Source organism: Mesocricetus auratus, unplaced genomic scaffold (assembly GCF_017639785.1).
Source record: "Mesocricetus auratus isolate SY011 unplaced genomic scaffold, BCM_Maur_2.0 Super-Scaffold_100011, whole genome shotgun sequence".
Classification (NCBI taxonomy): domain Eukaryota; kingdom Metazoa; phylum Chordata; class Mammalia; order Rodentia; family Cricetidae; genus Mesocricetus; species Mesocricetus auratus.
In genome coordinates this window covers 40,715,238-40,734,368 of record NW_024429195.1, presented here as the reverse complement: position 1 = coordinate 40,734,368, position 19,131 = coordinate 40,715,238, and the positions used below count along the sequence as shown (strand labels likewise).

At 39.6% G+C, this 19,131-nt stretch overlaps 1 long non-coding RNA gene across 1 annotated transcript in view; it reads right to left on the bottom strand.

Moving 5' to 3' along the window:
• The window catches only part of LOC121143241, a 47,641-nt gene extending 28,830 nt beyond the window's left edge, over positions 1-18,811 (bottom strand). Inside the window, exon 1 of the long non-coding RNA XR_005880432.1 lies at positions 18,362-18,811. This is a non-coding gene — a long non-coding RNA (uncharacterized LOC121143241). The remainder of the gene's footprint in view (positions 1-18,361) is intronic.
• Between the last annotated feature and the right edge of the window lie 320 nt (positions 18,812-19,131).

Here is a 19,131-nt window from a genome sequence, read left to right as displayed (position 1 = left end):
GCATGAGATTTGCACCAGGGAGTGCAGGTGTCATTAAGGAAGCATTGTTAAGTGATGGGTTATTTCTATCGCACCAGGCTCATCTGTAGCAAGGTGCCTGAGTTTTGAGAAGTGGCTTTCAGCTGAGAATTAGAGATTTACTGAGACCTGGTCCCCAACAACAGATGTTCATAATTGAGACTTTATCCTGATGGGTTTTTCCTGTGATGAATAGGAAATGACCTCCTTCATCTCTTTTGATTGTTTTTATTTTAAAGTCTAATTTTTTAGATATTGGGATTGCTACACCAGCTTGTTTCATGAGTCCATTTGATTGGAAAATCATTTCCCAACCCTTAACTCTGAGGTAGTATCTGTCTTTGAAGTTGATATGTGCTTCTTGTATGCAGCAGAAGGATAGATTCTGTCTTTGTATCTGTTCTGTTAGCCTGTGTCTTTTCATAGACAAGTTAAGACCATTGATATTGAGGAATATTAATAACCATTGATTGTTCATTCTTGTTTGTTTTGGACTTGGTGATGGTGATGGTATTGTGTGTGGATTCCACCCCTTTTGTATTTTAGATATTGATAATGTGTGATTACCTATTGGCTATGGGTGTGAGTGTAATTAACTTCCTTCTTTCGGAGTTCACTTTCCAGAACTTCCTGTAGGGCTGGATTACTGGATATGTATTGTTTAAATCTGGTTTTGTCATGGAATGCTTGTTTTATCTACCTATAGTGATTGAAAGCTTTGCTGGTTAAAGTAGTCTGGGCTGGCATCTATGGTCTCTTAGTGTTGGTAGAATATCTATCCAGGACCTTTTGGCTTTGAGAGTTTCCATGGAAAAGTCAGATGTAATTCTGATAAAACCATAGGCTACTTGGCCTTTTTACTTTGCTGCTCTCAATATTCTTTCTTCATTCTGTATGATTGTACTTTTGATTATTATGTGGTAAGGGAACTTTTTTATGGTCTACTCTATTTTGGTGTTCTGTAAGCTTCTTGTACTTTGGCATGTCTTTCTATAGGTTGGGAAAGTTTTCTTCTATGATTTTGTCGAATATGTTCCTGTACCTTTGAAGTGGGTTTCTTCACCTTCTTCTATACCTATTATTCTTAGGTTTCATCTTTTCATGCCATCCCATATTTCCTGGATATTTTGTGTTAGGTATTTGTTGGATTTAAGATTTTTCTTTGGTCGATGAAACTATTTCTCCTAGTATATCTTCAATGCCTGAGATTCTGTCTCCCACCTCTTGTAATCTGTTGGTTATGCTTGCATCTGTAGCTCCTGGTCATTTACCCAGTTTTTCTATTTCCAGAATTCCCTCAGTTTGTATTCTCTTTATTGTTTCTATTTTAGTTTTCATATCTTGAACTGTCTCCTTCATCCATTTTTTCTTGGCTTTCCTTGCTTTCTTTAAGAGATTTGTTGATTTCTTGTATTTTTATTTGTTTTTTTCTTCCATTACTTTAAGGGATTTTCTTATATCCTCTTTGAGGGCACCTATCCGTTTCATGAAGTTGTTTTTAAGGTCATTCTCTTCTACTTCATCTGCATTGGGATGTTCAGGTCTTGCTGGTGTAAAGTCCCTAGACTCTGGTGGTGTCATATTGTTTTTTCTGTCGTTGAATATGTTTTTATATTGTCTTCTTTCCATCCCTTCTTCCAGTGGGTGCAGGTGGAGTCTCTTCCTCTCCTGGTTGTTACAGGTCCAAGGCTCTCTTCCGGTGGGTGCAAGCAGGTCCGATACTCCAATGGCTCTCCTCTTCCCATGAGTGGAGGTGGGATTAGGACTGGGACATTGGCAGACCCTGGATGGACTGTTCCACTGGGACAGGTTCCCCAGTGCTCAGTCTCCAGGCATCAGCAGGCTCCAAGCAGGACACTAGAAGGCAGGCTGGAAACAGGCCCAAGTTTACCTCCTCCCATGGGTGGAAGCGGGTCTAGGATGCTGACAGTCTCTGGTTGGGCTTGATTGTCAGAATGGGTTCCCCAGTGAACAGTACCCAGACCTTAGAGGCTACAGTAGGGCACCAGAAGGCAGGCCAGAAACAGGCCCACACTTACCTCCTCCAGTGGGTGGAGGCAGAACTAGGACACTGGCAGTCTCTGGATGGGCTGGACCACTGGGATGGGGTCCCCAGGGAGCAGTCCTCATGCCTCAGGAGTCTCTGAGCAGGGCACCAGAAGGCAGGCTATTTAATTATTCTTTATCAATAAAAATTAGCAAATTACCTTGCTCTGGTTGCTAACTCTCACAGTGTTTCAGTTTGTTTTCTTCAAAAAGGTATATAAAGCCAGTCTCACTTAAGAACCCTTACTTAAACTGTTTGAGTTAATATGAACAAGGCATGTGTTCTGACAACAAGTGAGATCTTTACAGTAAATCATTGTCATCATCATGATCTTATCACCCTATATCCATCTTCATGCCTGGTCTACATAAGGTCTAATGGATTCTATCAACTCTAACTTGATGCCCTCCTTCCCCTCTCCCTACACCTAAGTTGTAGTATCTTCACCCCACCCCAGCTGCTTCCTTCTCTAGGAACTTGCCTCCTGTTCCAGCCCATCAGTCAGTCATGACTTTTTCATCCTGAGATGTGAAGATGCTAATGCCAAGCTTTCTTGCTAAGATCCTAGCCTCAGAATACACTGTCCCATGGGCTAGCTGTGAGTCTCAACTACCACTGAACCACAGGCAAGCATCATTCACCTATGAGGTCCTCTTTATGGACAGTAAAGTGAGTAGATGCATGGAATCTAGAGCCAAGAAGCCTGAGCTTATTTCCTAGCATGACTGTAGGGATCTTTGTGGCACTAGCCCTACTTTGTGCCTAATTCTTCCCATCAAGCCTCAAATGCATTAATGAAGAGAAAACCTACTGAGCAGATTTTCCTTGTAGAAACCACTGTGAACTATTATTACCCAGCTAGCATAGAATTCAGTATAAATGTGAGGTTTCATAATCTGTGGTTATAAGAGGACCCCAGATTGTAATAGGCCCTGAGACTTTAGCACAACTGACTCTATGATGGAAGTACCACTCAAGTCATAAAACTCAGCATGTAGACAGCACCATCTGCCAAAATGAAAACAAAGACCTAATCCATCAAAGCCCATAGTTCTGGGAAAGTCTCTAATGTACTAACCTTGCTTTTTAATGTCTATAGTTCCACTCTGGCTAACTGTTCTTGTTAACTGAAGTGTGTCAACCCAGAAACATGGATTTTGTGCTTACGGGTTCACCCTAAGGAAGTCTCAGGGCTACAGTGGGATTTAGAACACCCAATATAGTCATTGGCGGGCTATTAAAGACTTTCTGTTGGCTTAAACCCATTTTGAAGGGCAGTGTTCTCTGGTGAATGCCCTATAACCATGGCATCATCATCTGTTTTCATTTAGCTTAATCTAGAATGTTTTATTTTGTGTGTCTTAGCTTATTCTAAAATTGTCTTACTTTGTGTATCTTCTGTTTTTCTATGCTTCCACTAATCTGAAAAGTAAAACCAGTCCTAGTCTTATTTATTTTAGTTCACAGAGTAAAGATATAAGGAAATGCATTGATTTGTCTAGGGTCAAATAACCAGACTGTGCCAGACCTGCTTGAGTTCAGAATTTGGGCTTTTGCAATTACACAATTCAGGTTATATAGGGACCTTCAGGAAAGATGCTTCTGGCATACTTACTTACTCAACTTGATGTATCTTCAGAATAAGTCTAACGAGGAGAAAACAATTATATACAAAATGGAAGAACATTAAAGGTGATGCTCCTTCATATCAATACTGCATTCCCAGCAGCTCCCGGCTGTCTACCCCTGAATATTTTCAATAATAAGAAACTCAGTGCATGGCCTTGTAACCCTGAAGGGGACTCTATTAATACTGTCTTTCTCATCATTTTCCTTCATGACTCCTACTTGTGAAATTTATTTTAAGTAGCGGTCTTGCCAAGGACCAATAGTCCATAAATCGGCCCCACCCTGAAAATGTTTATTCAGCTTTTTCCATCTTCCCCACTTAGTAAAACTTTTGTTTACACAAAGGCCCTGGAATTCATTCCTGAACTTCCTGGCCTGGAGAAGTCTGCTTCTTCTACATTTCCTTCATTTCTTTTGAGTTGATGCTTTTAAAACTAACCAGTCACTAAAGACTACGGGTTGGAATATAAACAGCGGGGAAACGACTCATCGCCTGTGTTAAGATAGAAAGCAAGTGGCCTTCCTGACTCAGTGTTCTTGCTACTCAGGTTTGGCTCCTGGTAAACCGTTTTTACAAAAGAAAGTTGTCTTGCAAAGCTACCTTTGCTTCGTTCACGTGTTCCTTTGTGAGACACTGAATTGTTTGTTTCTGACATACTGGCCTATGGAGTCACTCTAATGTAAAGGCTTCATCCTTGTCTTTGCCTTCTAAATATTTCAAACAGCTCTTGTTGCTGAGAAGATGTTTTCAACCCTTCGACACCAGAGCTTTGGGTTCCTTCAATCTGCATTTTCACACTCATGCATGCACACACTCACACACATATACACTCACACATATATAAAAAAGGAGGGTTTTGTTTTTAATTTTGTTTTGTCTAAAAGAAATTCATATACACACAAAAATTTCAAGGGATTTTAGTTAGGGTTAGGGTTAGAAGGTTAGGGACAGGGTTAGGATTAGGCTAAGGTTCAGGATTAGTGTTAGGGTTAAGATTAGAGGCTAAGTGTTAGCATCAGTGTTAGGGCTTGACTTATGGCTAAGGTTAAGGTTAAGGAAGGGATAGGTTTAGGGTTAGGACTAGGGTTGGGACAAAGGTTAACATTAGGGCTAGACTTAGGGTTAGAGTTAAGTTTCTCGATAAGGTAGGGGTAGGGGTAGGGGTGAGGGCCTTTGATACTGGAGACCAAATGGACCCATATCTTACAAGTCTGCTAGAGAATTTGGACACTATCCTGAAGAAAAAGGGAACTAGAGACCAATGTTAAAGAAGACAGAGGAATGATTATATTTGCACTTTACAAACATTATACAAACTTGTCTGAAGACACTTGCTTGGCAGCAAAGTAGGTCCTGGTTTCAAAACTCCTAACTACATAAACTTAGGTTCCATGTCTGAGACAGTCATGATACCCTTATGTTGATTGCCATTTTCTAGGTAGAGTTACACTTTTCTTTCTTCTCATAAAATTCTATGTGCTGGTATGCCCATGTGCTCACATTTGCTTACAGTGTTGGCATATCTGGCATATATCTACATTATAGCACCTTTCACATCATGTTATAATAGTTTCTTAGGGCAAAAAGGTGAGGGGGCTGCTTTATACCCACTCAGCAAGCTAGGCTATCAGGAACAAAAATGGTCAATGGCCAAAAGGAGGTCTACTACAAAACCCACAAGTGCCCCCAGCCAGTTTTGAAAGCATCAAGAAAAGGACAAAAGTTTAATAGAGGCTTAGTCCAAATTTTAATTTTCACAGGACGCCTTTGACTAAGCTGAAGGATATAGCTTTGATTACCTTGAATTCTAGACTAGCCTTGGATATATAATGAGACCTTGTCTCAAAAAAAAATAAAATAAAACTTTTAACAGAACTTAACAGACAAATGACAAATTCAGGATTTCTTTAGATACTGGTTATGAAGATTTATCCATAATATAAATAGATGACAAATAATTGATTAATTTTCTAAATTTCATTGGCTTTGTTAGTTGAATACAAAATTTGGACTTAGGATTTATGAAGTTAGAGTTCTTTGTTTTCTAAGAGAAAAAGAAAACAAAAATCCCTCTACTGAATGGTTGGTTGTACTGTTAAAGACAAACCAGTAACCCAACAATCTAAGAAGCATTATTTCTCAAATGTCCCTTGCACCAACTTTGGGATTTTACTATTTCTCTAACCAATTGGGGTGTTGAATAATATTTATATTATTTGTAAAATCCTACCTTAGGTGGTACGATTTTACAAATACCCAGTGTCCTAGTTTCTTTTATGTTGCAATGATAAAATTTCCTGACAAAAAGCAGCTAGGGGTAAAAGGTTTACTTGGCTCATAATTCCTGGTAACAATCCATCCCGTATGGAAACCACAGAAGCAGGAGCTTAAAACAACAGGTTACATTACTTTCAATCAAAAGCAGAAACAGAGAAATGCTCCCATGTTTCCTGATAGCTTACTTAAGCTCAGCTAGCTTTGTTTACTCTTATAGAGTTCAGGGACCACTTTCTATGGAATGGTGCTGCCCACAGTGGGCTACGTTTTCCCCCATCAGCCAAGAAGACAGTCCATCCACAGGCCAACCTGATCTGGATAATTTATTCTTCATTAAGATTCTCTTCCCAGATGTCCCAGCAGAGGACATGCTGCTCTTGCAGAGGACCCAAGTTCAGTTGCAAAGATAACAGTTCTGTTCCAAGAACACAAGTCAGGTGGCTCACAATCACCTCAGAGACCAGCAGAAAAATGATCTAGGTTATGGGCACCTGTCCTGACATACACATCACCCATGCTCAAACACAAACAGGCCTATACATAATAAAATAAAAGGAAACCTTTACAAAAGTTTAAAGACTTTCCTTTCAGATATTCCAGTTTGTGACAAGTTGACAGAAGAAGTTAACCACCCATGAAATTCACAACATTATGGAAAACTTTCTCAAAACCTTGGAATCCTGTAGACAGACATTATGTAGAAGTACACACAGAACCTATCACCTGAAAACTGAACTTTTCACACGTCTCAGACGGTTGCCTTTTTTCCCCATTCATAGAAAAGGGTTTTATCCCTGAACTACCACATAAAAAATGCAGACAGGAAATGAGCAACTATAGTTCATTACCATCAGGCTAATTCACTGTTCATTTCATCTACAGCCATTCAGAATCATTTGGTTTTCTTACGGTGTCTTCTGGCTTTGTGAAGAGTCTTAAAAAGTAGAATGTTGGTTCTAATAATACAGATTGGAGATATTTGGGTTGCTCACAGACATTTCATCTTTTTATGCTCCAATATTTCCTATTTCAAAACCATTCATCTAGTATCACGCTGTTCTTTCTCTGGTCCTTGTAAGACCTGACAACCCCAATAGCTGCCATCAAGTACAGTAAAACAAAAAATGTGGTACTTGAGCATGAAGTGTTCCTAGACTACCATTATTACTGTGGTGTGAGAGTTTTGTATTAAGCTCATTTCTAATCAGTTCTCTGACAGAAGCTGAGAGCTTCCAACACCTGCAGAAAAAGCCCTAGTGGTTGTGTGTTCTCCTCTCTGCAAGAGAGCACCCATGGTTCTGTGATCAAGCTTAGGGGTGAATTTAGTGGCTGTGGTCATGTACATGAGAATCAGGGAAGGGGACTGAGCTGTGCACATTTTGAGCCAGAACCACTGTAACCATCCTAGCAGGAACAAATTAAGATAGTCTAAAGAGACACTTGTGTTTCCCAATTTGGTTATCAGACAACTGACATGATAGTCCTCAAGGATTTAGAATTCTCCTAGGAGTCTCATGCTGGGAAGAATAAAAGCCCGAAACCTAGTGCCAGCTGCAAAAGGAATGTGTCTCCCAAGAGACTGCACCCAATTCTGACAATGTCTCAGAACATTTTATAAGACAGACTAATGCTTGGGCAATAATGATAGGTAGGGCCATCATCATTGACCAGGATGCTTAGTTATGCATATCTTGGGTCTTGTCAGGACCTGAAAGATGGTCTTGGGGAGGGCGGTCATGCTGGGCTGTGTTCCTCTCCCCACTTAGACTAAATCACTAATTTTCTGATTTTTATTTTTTACTATTACTTATTGCTGAATCATTCTACTGAGGATGTGTGCCCTGACAACTCCATAAACATCCATGAGGCAAACCTGGGTCTGGGAAGAAGCCTTGAATGAATATATAGCATTGACATGGGCCTTGTCAAGGACCAATATGTTAGATTCCTGTGAATTTGACAAATCCGTCCCCGGGGATGAGGTTCACAGGGAGGGCAATGCCTTCTTCTGGTCTGAGTGTGATTGTTGACAGTGTGAAAGTACCAGTATCTAGGAATGACTAGCCAGTATGTACAAGGACCAGCAACCACAGTTTCCTCCTCTAGGATGTCTAGAAGCTGTCACTGATCACATGCAGAGACATATCAAGACTAGACAACTCCTACTCTTTTGACATACATAATAACATGCTGAGGCTTGGGGTTACTGTGTATTGGTATCACTCTATCGGAGTGCTCACAACCCATATGAGACCAACTTTTCTACATGTGTGTTCATGTGTCTGGTCTTTCTTCATTCCCTCACCACCTCAGTCATGTCAAATGCAAAGCCTTTAAGGTCAAGGTAACTGGGCTGGATGGAGTCATAAGTCAAACTACACTGGAAGGAAAGAGCTGCCTGGTATTCAGTAAATTAGCTGGCTGATACTTTGTAGAGGACAAGAGCTCACAGATGAACACTAGAAAAACCAGAAATGTTAAACACATAGCCTTTTTCCCTCAATGGAAGAAGTTGACACCTGTTTTTTATTGAGAAGGCTGTGAAAGAATGTGCTAATACTTGGTAATCTTCTCTATTCTATAAAGCCAGCCTTCATCAGAATGACCCAGAATTCAGAGCACTGTTTCTCTGTCAATAGAACCCATCCTTATGCTTATTACAAACCCTTCCTCCATGGGTCCTTACCCTGAGCACTGTTTCTCTGTCAATAGAACTCATTTTGTGTAAAAAGTCACAGGTACTTTGCTAAAGAGCTGTACTATGCAAAGGAGTTTCAATGTAGTCAGTTCTAAAGCTTTATTTTGATTGATTGTCGAGAGGAAACTTTTTTCCAAAATTGTACTATGTGTAAATATGCAAAAATAAATAAATAAATAAATAACTGGCTTGGTGTCAGACTTCAGAATTTTTGACCCAGCATCAGCTAAGTCATGCTTACTTGAGTTTTATTCTTAAGCTCACCCAGATCATTTCACTACTAGCCATTACATTTGCAGGGACAACTGCAGTAGCTATTTAAACAGTAAACACCAGTCTCCTCTCTTGATTTTCTTCAGCCCCATTTCCAAAGCAATAGGTAGAGTTCTGCAGTTCTAAGGACAGTGCACCACTCAACAAGTGCCCCGAGAAGCTTTCACCTCTCCTTCCGGTTCCCAGTTTTCAGTGCTGTTGCCGTTAGCTTTTGTAGTGAAGCAAGATCACACCAGTCTCAAGGACTGAGAAAACACCCTAAGATGGATCACCATACAGGAAGACACAGGAAATTCAGTGAGTCTTTTCCAGGGCCTCATGATAGCAGAGTCACAGGATGGGCCACTGGTATTAGCAGCTCTACGGCCCTTACAATGGATCCTTCGAGTACTGTGATGGAAGTGAAGACCTTTCTTTCTAGAGCAACCCCAGCCATCGAACAAGAGATAAGGAGGGCTTAGGAACATAGGAAGCACGTGCATTCAGAGACCATTGGCTAAAGAGATTAACAGATATTCAGAGAACAGAGGTATAGGTCACACCCGGAAGACAATTGAATAAGTGTCTAGCTAAGAGAACAGTAGGAGCATGTCTAAGAGAGAAGTCTGTTGTGAAACAGAAGACAAAGTGGCCAGTTGCTTCCAAGCATTTATAGGTGCTAGCTGTTAAGATATTCACAGGTAAGCACAAGTTACTGTGTCTTAGTTAGGGTTTCTATTGTGGTGAAGAGATATCATGACTATGGAAACTCTTATAAAAGAAAGACATTTAATTGGGGTGACTTACATTTTTCAGAGGTTTCCCCCATTATCATCATGGTGCAACATGGTGCAATGCAGGCAGACATGGTGTTGTAGCTGCAAGTCTTACACCTTGATAGGCAGGCAACAGGAAGTGGCCTGTCTCACTGAGCATGGCTTGAGCATATATAAGATATTGAAGCCTGCCTCCCCAGTGACACACTTCCTCCAATAAGACCACACCTACTCTAACAAGTCCACACCTCCTCATAGTGTCACTCACTCCCTTTGGGAGCCATTTGCTTTCAGACCACCACACATGGTTTATGTATTTAAGGAGCCCCCTATGTAGTGGAAGTTCTTTTAATTCGGAGATCAGTCTAGAGCCAGCACACGTGATAAAAATTCTAAAACGTTTCATTTGAAAACAGTTAGGTGCACTTTCCTGAACAGACATAAACAAATGTCCATCAACCACATATAGGGCAACTAGGATAAAACAGAAAAAATTTTCCACTCACGTCTAATATCAGTGCATTGCTTTCATGTGTTACTTACAGGGACATGGTGGCAGAAAGTCGCTGTGGAGAATGAATCATGAAAATTATATCCCTGAAGTTCTCTGCCAACCTGCAGGCAATTCTGTGAGAGCCTCCTCTTCCTTAGCAAATAGTCAGTCTTGGTAACCTTCCCATATAGATTTGTGGTTCTTTTAACTCTGAATTTCTTGTCAATTTCAGTAGTTTTTTTGAGTCATCTGCTTCCCCTCTTTGGAAGGGAGTCAGATTTTATTCATAGGCTAAAAGTGTTCTTTCGTTGAAACAGTTTTTTCTTCTCTCTTTTTTTTTTTTAGTTTTTTTGTCTTTTATTTTTAAATTTAAATTAGAAACAAAGTTGCTTCATATGTTAATCCTAGCTCCCTCTCCCTCCTCTCCTCCCACACCCTCCCACCAACTCCCTCCATCCCCCTCCCCATAGTCTGTTATTTCACCCAGGGCAGGGCCTAGGCCATCCCCAAGGAGTCCAGGCTGAGAGAGCATCTCTCATTGTGGATTGGGCACCCAAAATCTATTTGTAGGTCAGGGATAAATACTGATCTACTACCCAAGGCCCAATAGCTTGCCTAGGCCTCCTCACTGGCACCCACATTCAGGGGGTCTGGATCAGTCCTATGCTGGATTCCCAGGCATTAGTCTGGGATTCAAGAGCTCCCCCTTATTCACTTCAACTGTTTCTGTGATTTTTTTTCCTTTGTTTTTTAAATATCCATTCATGTTATGTGAAAGTTAACCATTTACAAATTACAGATATTCTTAGTATGGAGAGGCATTTTTTTTTAAAGACCAAGAAATAAGTCAGCTACATAAACACGGTTGAAGATTGTCCAACTTCTTCCATTCCTTTTCCCCTTAGACACATGTTTATGTGTTTTTGTTGTTATGGCTGTTCTTATTCTTGTTTAGTTGGATTTCGTTTTGGGGTTCACTTGTTTGCTTTGGTTTGCTTGTCTGTTAAGATAAGATCTTACATTTTCCCCAGTCATCCTGAATTTATTTCCTTTGTAGCCAAGGATGATGGGAAACATCTGTTCCTCCTACCCTACCAAGTGCTAGGATTCCAGATGACAAGGACAGACCCAGTTTTTGCTGTATTGGCTATTTGTTCCAGGGCAAAAGGCATAATAGACAAGACTGCAACCAACTGAGCTACATCTTCATCCCCTACATATTTGCTTTTGCCATAGACTCATCATCTTTTTTCTTGTTCTTTCTCCTTTTCTGGCTTTTGATGACATGAAGGTAAAAGAAATGGCTTTGCCTGGGTGTTGGTGGCTCACACCTTTAATCCCAGCACTCGGGAAGCAGAGGAAGGTGGATCTCTGTGAGTTTGAAGCCAGTCTCATCTACGAAGCTACACAGAGAAACCCTGTCTCAAAATAAAACAAAAAAACAACAAAAGGAAAGAATTATGGGTTAATTTAAGTTATAAGAGCTTGTTATCAGTAAGCCTGAGCAATAGACCAAACAGTTTATAATTAATGTAAGTATCTGTGTGTTTATTTAAGAATGAATGGCTGCAGGACTGGACAGAACACAAACATTTGTTTCCATGTGTATATACATGTACCTCCATACACATAAACATAATTAAAAACACTGTGTTAAGGGATCAGTGGAGTATGGTGGCAGAAGTTTTTGTATAAACAAGATTCAGATTCACTTCTTACCAACGAATTGGGAAAATGGCACCTTAGTTCTCAAATCTCACTAGCTCATTTTTTGATTGTTTGCACACTCTCACTCTCACCAAATGGAGGGGCAATAGTTTTTCATTAAGCATATTCTTGGAGACAAGAATACACCCTTAATTGTATCCATGAACAATGGGAAAAGATGCCTCAGTGTTGAGCATGACTGTAGGTATGCCTTCATTCTTTATGCTCAAATGAGGCATTCTTGGGCTGGTTGCATGCATATATTAAGACAGAAATTGCCTCATAAACCCCAGAAAGTAATAACAGTGAAGCAACCAAATTCTGGATGAAGCCAGCTAGAGATATGAGAACCAGAAATCCATTACTGTGGATCAAACGTGGAGAGGTGACCCTGACAGTGAAGCCATAGCATATGCAGTGATTGAGAAGATTCCATAAGGCACACTAGCATCTACACAGTGAAAGAAGAAGCTCTGATTATACATGAGAAGCTATCCATTCGTAGTCTTTGTACATGGAACACCTGCTCAAAGAGATGAAGCTCTATTTGTTCCATAATCACAAAATTGGATAGTGTTCTATTGCTGTGAAAAGACACCATGACCAAGAAAACTCTTACAAAAGAAAGCACTTAATTGGGGACTTTCTTACAGTTTCAGAGGATTAGTCTATGATCAGTCTTGGCAGGAAAAATGGCAGCAGGCAGGCAGGCATGGAACTGAGAGCTTACATCCTGCATACAAACAACAGAGAAAGAGAGACTAGGCCTGGCATGGGACTATGAAACCTCAAAGCCCACCCTCAACAACATAAGAGTGCTATAGATAAATATAAAATCAAAATGTGTGTGGAATGGACTTCTAGTGTCCAAAAGTTATAGGATTGTTTACAAGTAAGAGAGTAAAGTAATCCCAGACTCTGGGGTTAAATGAGATATTTAAGACAATACCTGGTAAAAATACATCTTTTTTAATGGGATTCCCTAAGTTATGGATTGAAATCGACAGTGATGATTGGCTTACCGTGTTAGAAATGGTGATGTTGAGTTGCCAGTGATAACATTATGTGGTTATCGTCATCTAAAGGCCTATATCTTAGCCTTTCCTCATCTTCACATAATTGAGCAATCTTAATCATTTTCCTAGTGGACTGTAATTGTGGTAAAAGTAGCTCACAGGTCTGGAATCTCCTTAATCATCATTCTTTAAACTTATGTAAATTTCTCTAGTAACTCTCTTATGTAAAATTATTGTATAAAGTGTCTGTTAAATGTTATGAAAAAAAATGTTATGAAAACAGTAAAAGATACTCTCATATGTAACTTAGAAGGAAAAGACAGTTTTTGTACTGCTCATATTTTAAATAGCCTTTATTTTTCTTTTCAAAAATGTGTCTTACTAAAACCTATTTCTATACTGTGTCAGATGCAAAGCCAACTCAAAGGGTATGCATCACACCTCCTGATTTTTTAAGTCATTTTATTCTTGGAAATACTAGCAGAAATTGTTGCTGAAGAAATCCAAGCACTCCAGTAGATATTAAGTATCTTTATTGTGTAGCACATTAATTGTTTGTGTAGTATAGAAATTTAGAATGTGTGAATTACTTTTCTCTTTAAAGTGAATAAGGAGGTTGATGGGTTGGCTCAGTCTGCTGCTGCTCCTGATGACCTGAGTTGGTTCCCTGAGATCCGCAGGTGGAAAAGAGAAAGAAATTCCTGCAAGTTGCCCTCTAACCGCCACAGGAACACTCTGGCATGCATGTACACACACATACACATACACACACACCCACTCCCCCACACAAGCACAGAGTAATTAAGTTTGAATAAGAAAAGGAAAATTGCATCAGGCTTGAAGTATTAGGTGCTATACAGTGTACTATGATTTCCTACTGAAAACAAAGCAGCTAGACCAAAAGAGGTTAACATATTCTATGCAAAATCAGATTCACTTAGCCATACAACCTTTACCTAAAGTAGTTTTTTCCTTTCTTTTCCTTTCTTTTCTTTTCTCTTCTTTTCCTTTCCTTTCTGGTGTGTGTGTGTATACATACACATGTGTGTATATATACACATGAATGTTGGCTGGCTGCACTGTTCTGTAACTCTTCACTCTATTCACTTGAGACAGGGTCTCTCACTGAATCCAAAGTTCCTATTTCCATGAGGCTGACTCCCAGGGTCCTAATACCAGAGTACAGAGACAAACATCCATTTGGCTTTTTTGGTTTGTTTTGTTTTTAAACGTGGGATCTAGAGATTCAACTCAGCTCCTTGAACCATCTTCCCATTCCCTAACATCATTTTTCCATCTGTGGTAACACAAATCAATTGATTATTACCTCCATTAATTCACCCAACACATTTTACTTATGACTTCATTACTCATTACGCCACAGTTTCAGTTCTTCTCACAGGAAAGGGTAAATTTGTCCTTCTTGCTGGGATCCACTTTTTCATATCCTTACACACTGGGCATATTTTTCAGTCAATCAGATCTCCACATTTAGATATAGCATTGCATGCAGTGTGAATATAGCATTGCTAAAGACTAATTCCAGAAAACTGTCATGATTCTTCTTCCTTTCCAGAAAAGTCAGTTTGCAAAACTAGGAACTCCTTCAGAATCTATGATGCCTTCCAAAATTCATGGTGTCTCCTTTGAGAAACCAACTTTGACTCTTATTAACATAGAGACAAAATATTATTAATATATAGGCAAAAGTTGCACAATAAATCTCAGCTCTGGCAAATATGGGGGATTCTGGTAATCTCATTCAGTTCATAGCTGGTGGCAGCAACAATTGATGACGCTTTTGGGGAAGAGACATTGGATATCAAAAACCACAAAAATGTTCATCTGTCTTATATTTCAAATTAACCTGAAAGTTTTTATGAAAAATCATCTCCATCGGATTTTACCATTGTGGGTCTTGGCTGTACCCACAAGCTATATGAGCTCTCACTGAACTATTACAATCTAATTATTTGGAAGGAAGTAGAAAAAGATAAATTGCTTCATTTAGTGAATTAGGACAAAGCTATTTAAATATTGTTTCATACATTATTTATTCATATTGATTGCATATATCAAGTCCCATTCTCAGCAGGATTTCAGTTTGCTTTTTTAAATATATAAGCTTCAAAAGCATTTTAAATGATAAGTTAGTATTATTGTAATGTTGTAGGATGTGGTAAAGTAAAGGATGTAGTCAGAATCAAGCTGAACTTGAAGTTTAGCTCTCAGCAGCAGCAGCAGCAGAAAGTTTATATAGGAGAGAACACTTACAATACAGAAGACAGAAGCAGTTTATATATTGTGAAAACCACTGCCTTGCTGGACACTAAGTCTCAAAAGAAATTCATTTGTCATTGCACTGGGATCAGAGAGACTCAATCACGCCATGGGAATGTGTCCACTTCCTAATCCACACCGAGGCAGAAACAGTGAGCGGGGTTCACTGGGAAGTCAAGTGTCTTATCTTCTTTCTGCCTCTAAGGTACTGAGAATTGCCCATCTCAGTGGGATGAAGAAAGAACCTGCTTTCTCCAGTCCAGACAACCCAGGGAGCTACAGCTTATCATGCCACACACTTAAACTGATAGTGGATTAGAGAGAGAATTATGAAGGGAGTTGTTTTTCTTCCTACTTTAAAGGGAATCAGAAACAAAAGCCTTACTTGAGAGGACATTACCAAGGGAGGCATGAGCATTTAAAAATTGCACAGGTGCTTCAAGTCCTCCTCTGTCTCCTATATCTTTTGAGTTCTTCACAGTCATACCAACAGGCTCTTGACCTTTGCTTTGACTTTGAGTTCTGGAAGCTGTTCTGTGAAGCTCCTAACCAGCTGTGTACACATTCAAGCACGTTAGTCTTCATATGGCCAACAATGTCCAGAAAACATTCTTACTCAACAGCTTGTGAACATAATATCCAACAACCCAGGTGCATGAATCTCTGTTCTCTGAGAGCAATCTTCTGTGCCTCTCCTAAGAGAAAATAATTAGAAACAGTGTTTACTCTCATATCCTATTTCTCTTTGCATAAATCCTGTCCTGCCCTGGAATTTAACTGTCTTTAACATTCTGTAAGAACACATTTTTATTATATTTACATAGTTGCTGCCCAATTGAGCATAGAACAGCCAGTAAATATTTATAGAATGACTAATGTTTCTATATGAAGATACTCAACTCATATAAAGCACAGATTCTGATTTCACATGTTTCATGTAACATGTGGAAAGTAATATTTATTGTAGTTTAGAGTGAGAGAAACTTCTACGTCTATAACTTCATTTAAAAAGAAAGACAAAACAAAAAGCAAAAATCAGACAATTCAATAAAGTAGGAAAGTATCGTTTGACAGTCAGGCAAGATAGTATTTCTTTCTTTATGGAAGGTGATTTTTTTCATTTCCTTGTACCTCCACTGAACTGTATTTCTCTCCTACTTACTAACTCATTTATGTCTCATCATGTCATATCTTGCTCTTTATCTTTGATTCTTTTCTTCCACCTTTATCGTCTCCTGTGGCACCTAGTTGATTCCTCGAATCTCCAAAATTGACAAGGAAATATTGCCTCACACATGGAAAAATCTGAACACACCAGCAGCATGCTGCAAAGTTTATCAGCAGTGGCAATTGCGTCTATCCTTGTGCAAGTCTTATTCAGGTGCCCATAGGTCTTAAAAGAATGCCTGACAGTGCCTGCTGCTGCCTTTCCAGCCTTTGACATGGGATGGAGCAGACACTGATGTTTCTAAAAGTAGCAAAGGAGTGTTAGAACACCACATCCAGCAATAGCCGTGAAATGATGACTGCTGGACCATAAAAATGAGCCATCCTCAAGATATATGATTACACATGTGGCTTTGTTTGTTCAAATACAGCTGACAATTACTATATAATGTATATAATATATATGATAGACTTGTATAAAATAGCATTCTGGCTACCATTTTTAAATTTTTATATTTCCAACTGATTTGAAAAGAAAATATACACTTGAAAATAATTATCCATTGACTGGCTGCAAGTACCACATTTCAGTCTTACCAGTCTCACAGTCATGTAAGGCAATTCCTTAAGGTAATCCCACCCCACTTTTTAATGGATAATTTACATTCATTCCATCACACACACACACACACACACACACACACACACACACACTACCAAACTCAAGTTGCAATAGTTATCATTGTATAAAAATGATGGACATTCAGGAAACACTCTACTTTCTGATCTTGAGCTTGGGTATTTTCAAGGATAGCAGTATGTAGTACTACATTCTCTTGTGGAATTGGTCCACCAGGGAAAACAGATAATACTCACAGAAGTTCATATGACTAAGTGATGATGCTGGGTAAGTCTTTTGCATGACCTGCATTTTAAACCTATGATATGAATAAAGGACATGGTTTATTTTTAATTAAGAACCCTCTATGTGTAGTTTCTGTCACCAAGCAGCCATGTAAACAATAGCCCTATCTGATCATGATGTAGCTTAGGCATGTTTAGACAATACCATGTGGGTTTATGTAAAATATTCTCCAAATGCTCACACCACGATGGAGTCGCTGAATAGCACATTCTCAGAGGCATCCCCACCATTAAGCATTCCACAGCTCTATATAGCATAAAAATACTTGCATACACATGTACCTGTTGGTTTCATTTCTCCTGAAATCTCTAAATATTACACATACCTTGGGGATTAAGATCAAGAATGTGAAATAAAAAGGAATTTGAGAACCAAGAGAAGGCTTACAGGTAAATGAGCTAGCCACATTAACCCAGCAATTTCTGTTCCATACCCAGAACCTCTACAAAGATGTAAGGAGAAAACACAGGTGTGGCTTGACCCATGTGTGCGCATCATGGCACGCACACAGCCGTTCTCCCAGCACATACACGCAACAGCAGTAAGTTTACATTTTTAAAATAAATTTGAGTATGATAATCTAAGAGACCTAGAATGTAGTTTTGTATTCAATAATTGTAATTATATCTAAATAAAATGGAAATAACACTTACATACCCTCTGAGCATATCCCCTTTCCAGCTATTCTCTTCTGACAGAAAAACATGGGAAGGATAAAGAACTCTGGGGTAAATTTGTACTTTAAACTTGATGCTGAAGCAAACATGAACTGTGTGACCTTCTCCCATTTACTCCATCTCTCTGATTTCAGTTTCCTTCTCTTGAGATCTTCGGAGAGTCAGTCTCCAAATGAAATGAGGTCATGAAGTCTTGACCGAACTGTTTATGAAGGACGGGACTGGTTTACATAAGACAGATAAACCACTAGTAAACAAGAAAATCTGTTTCTTTATGTAGCTTCCTCACTTCAAAGGAATATGCAATTTAGGATCTAATACCTCTGCCACATTAAAGGACAAAAAATTGCATAAAGGACAATATTCGTCAAAACAACACCAGGTGCTTAGCAACTAACCTGCAAACAGCAGAGGCTTAGCAGAGGGCACTCACTTCCTGTTCATCTCCGGGTGAGTGGAGGATCCCGGCCGCTCTGCTCTGCTGAGGCACTCATGGACCCAGGCATCTTTGGTCCTTGCCTTGATCTGTGAGTTCTCTTGGTTCTAGCCGACAAGGAAGAAAGGCAGAGACTGCCGAGGCAAGCACACTAGGAAGTTCTTACAGCCTCCTTCTTGCCAGTGACAGTGGTTGTCCCAGCACACATCCCACTGCACAGACAGCCGTGTGTGGCCTCACCTATAAACTGTGTTGCCATGTGTCTAGGGAGGCACAAACAAACATGCCACTGAGCCTGGGCACACATTTGCATCTCAGGATCCAGGAAAGCCTGTAATTGATGCTTCCATTAGTGTTTCAGTCTGTATTCTGCCCTCTGTGTTTTCCATAAAATCCAATTAGCAGAACTTGAGGATGGGAGAAGGCCAGGTATTCCTATGCACCTAAAGTTGAAAGAAAGGTAATTGATAAGAAGAGAGGCAATATTGAGAGGCCAAGAGCACACCAGAAAAAGACAGCTCTCCTCATTCCTCCATTAGGATCTGTGGAGTCTGTACTAAGAGAATTAGAAAGGCCATCTTCTGCATTGGCATGAACTCACAAAGCACTTCGTTCCCCGTTCTTTGAGGTTTATTTTATGTTATGCATGAGTCTTTTACCTGCTTGCCTGACTATGGATCATATGTGAGTAGTCCCAGTGGAGATCAGAAAAGGGTGGTCATCCCCTGGAAC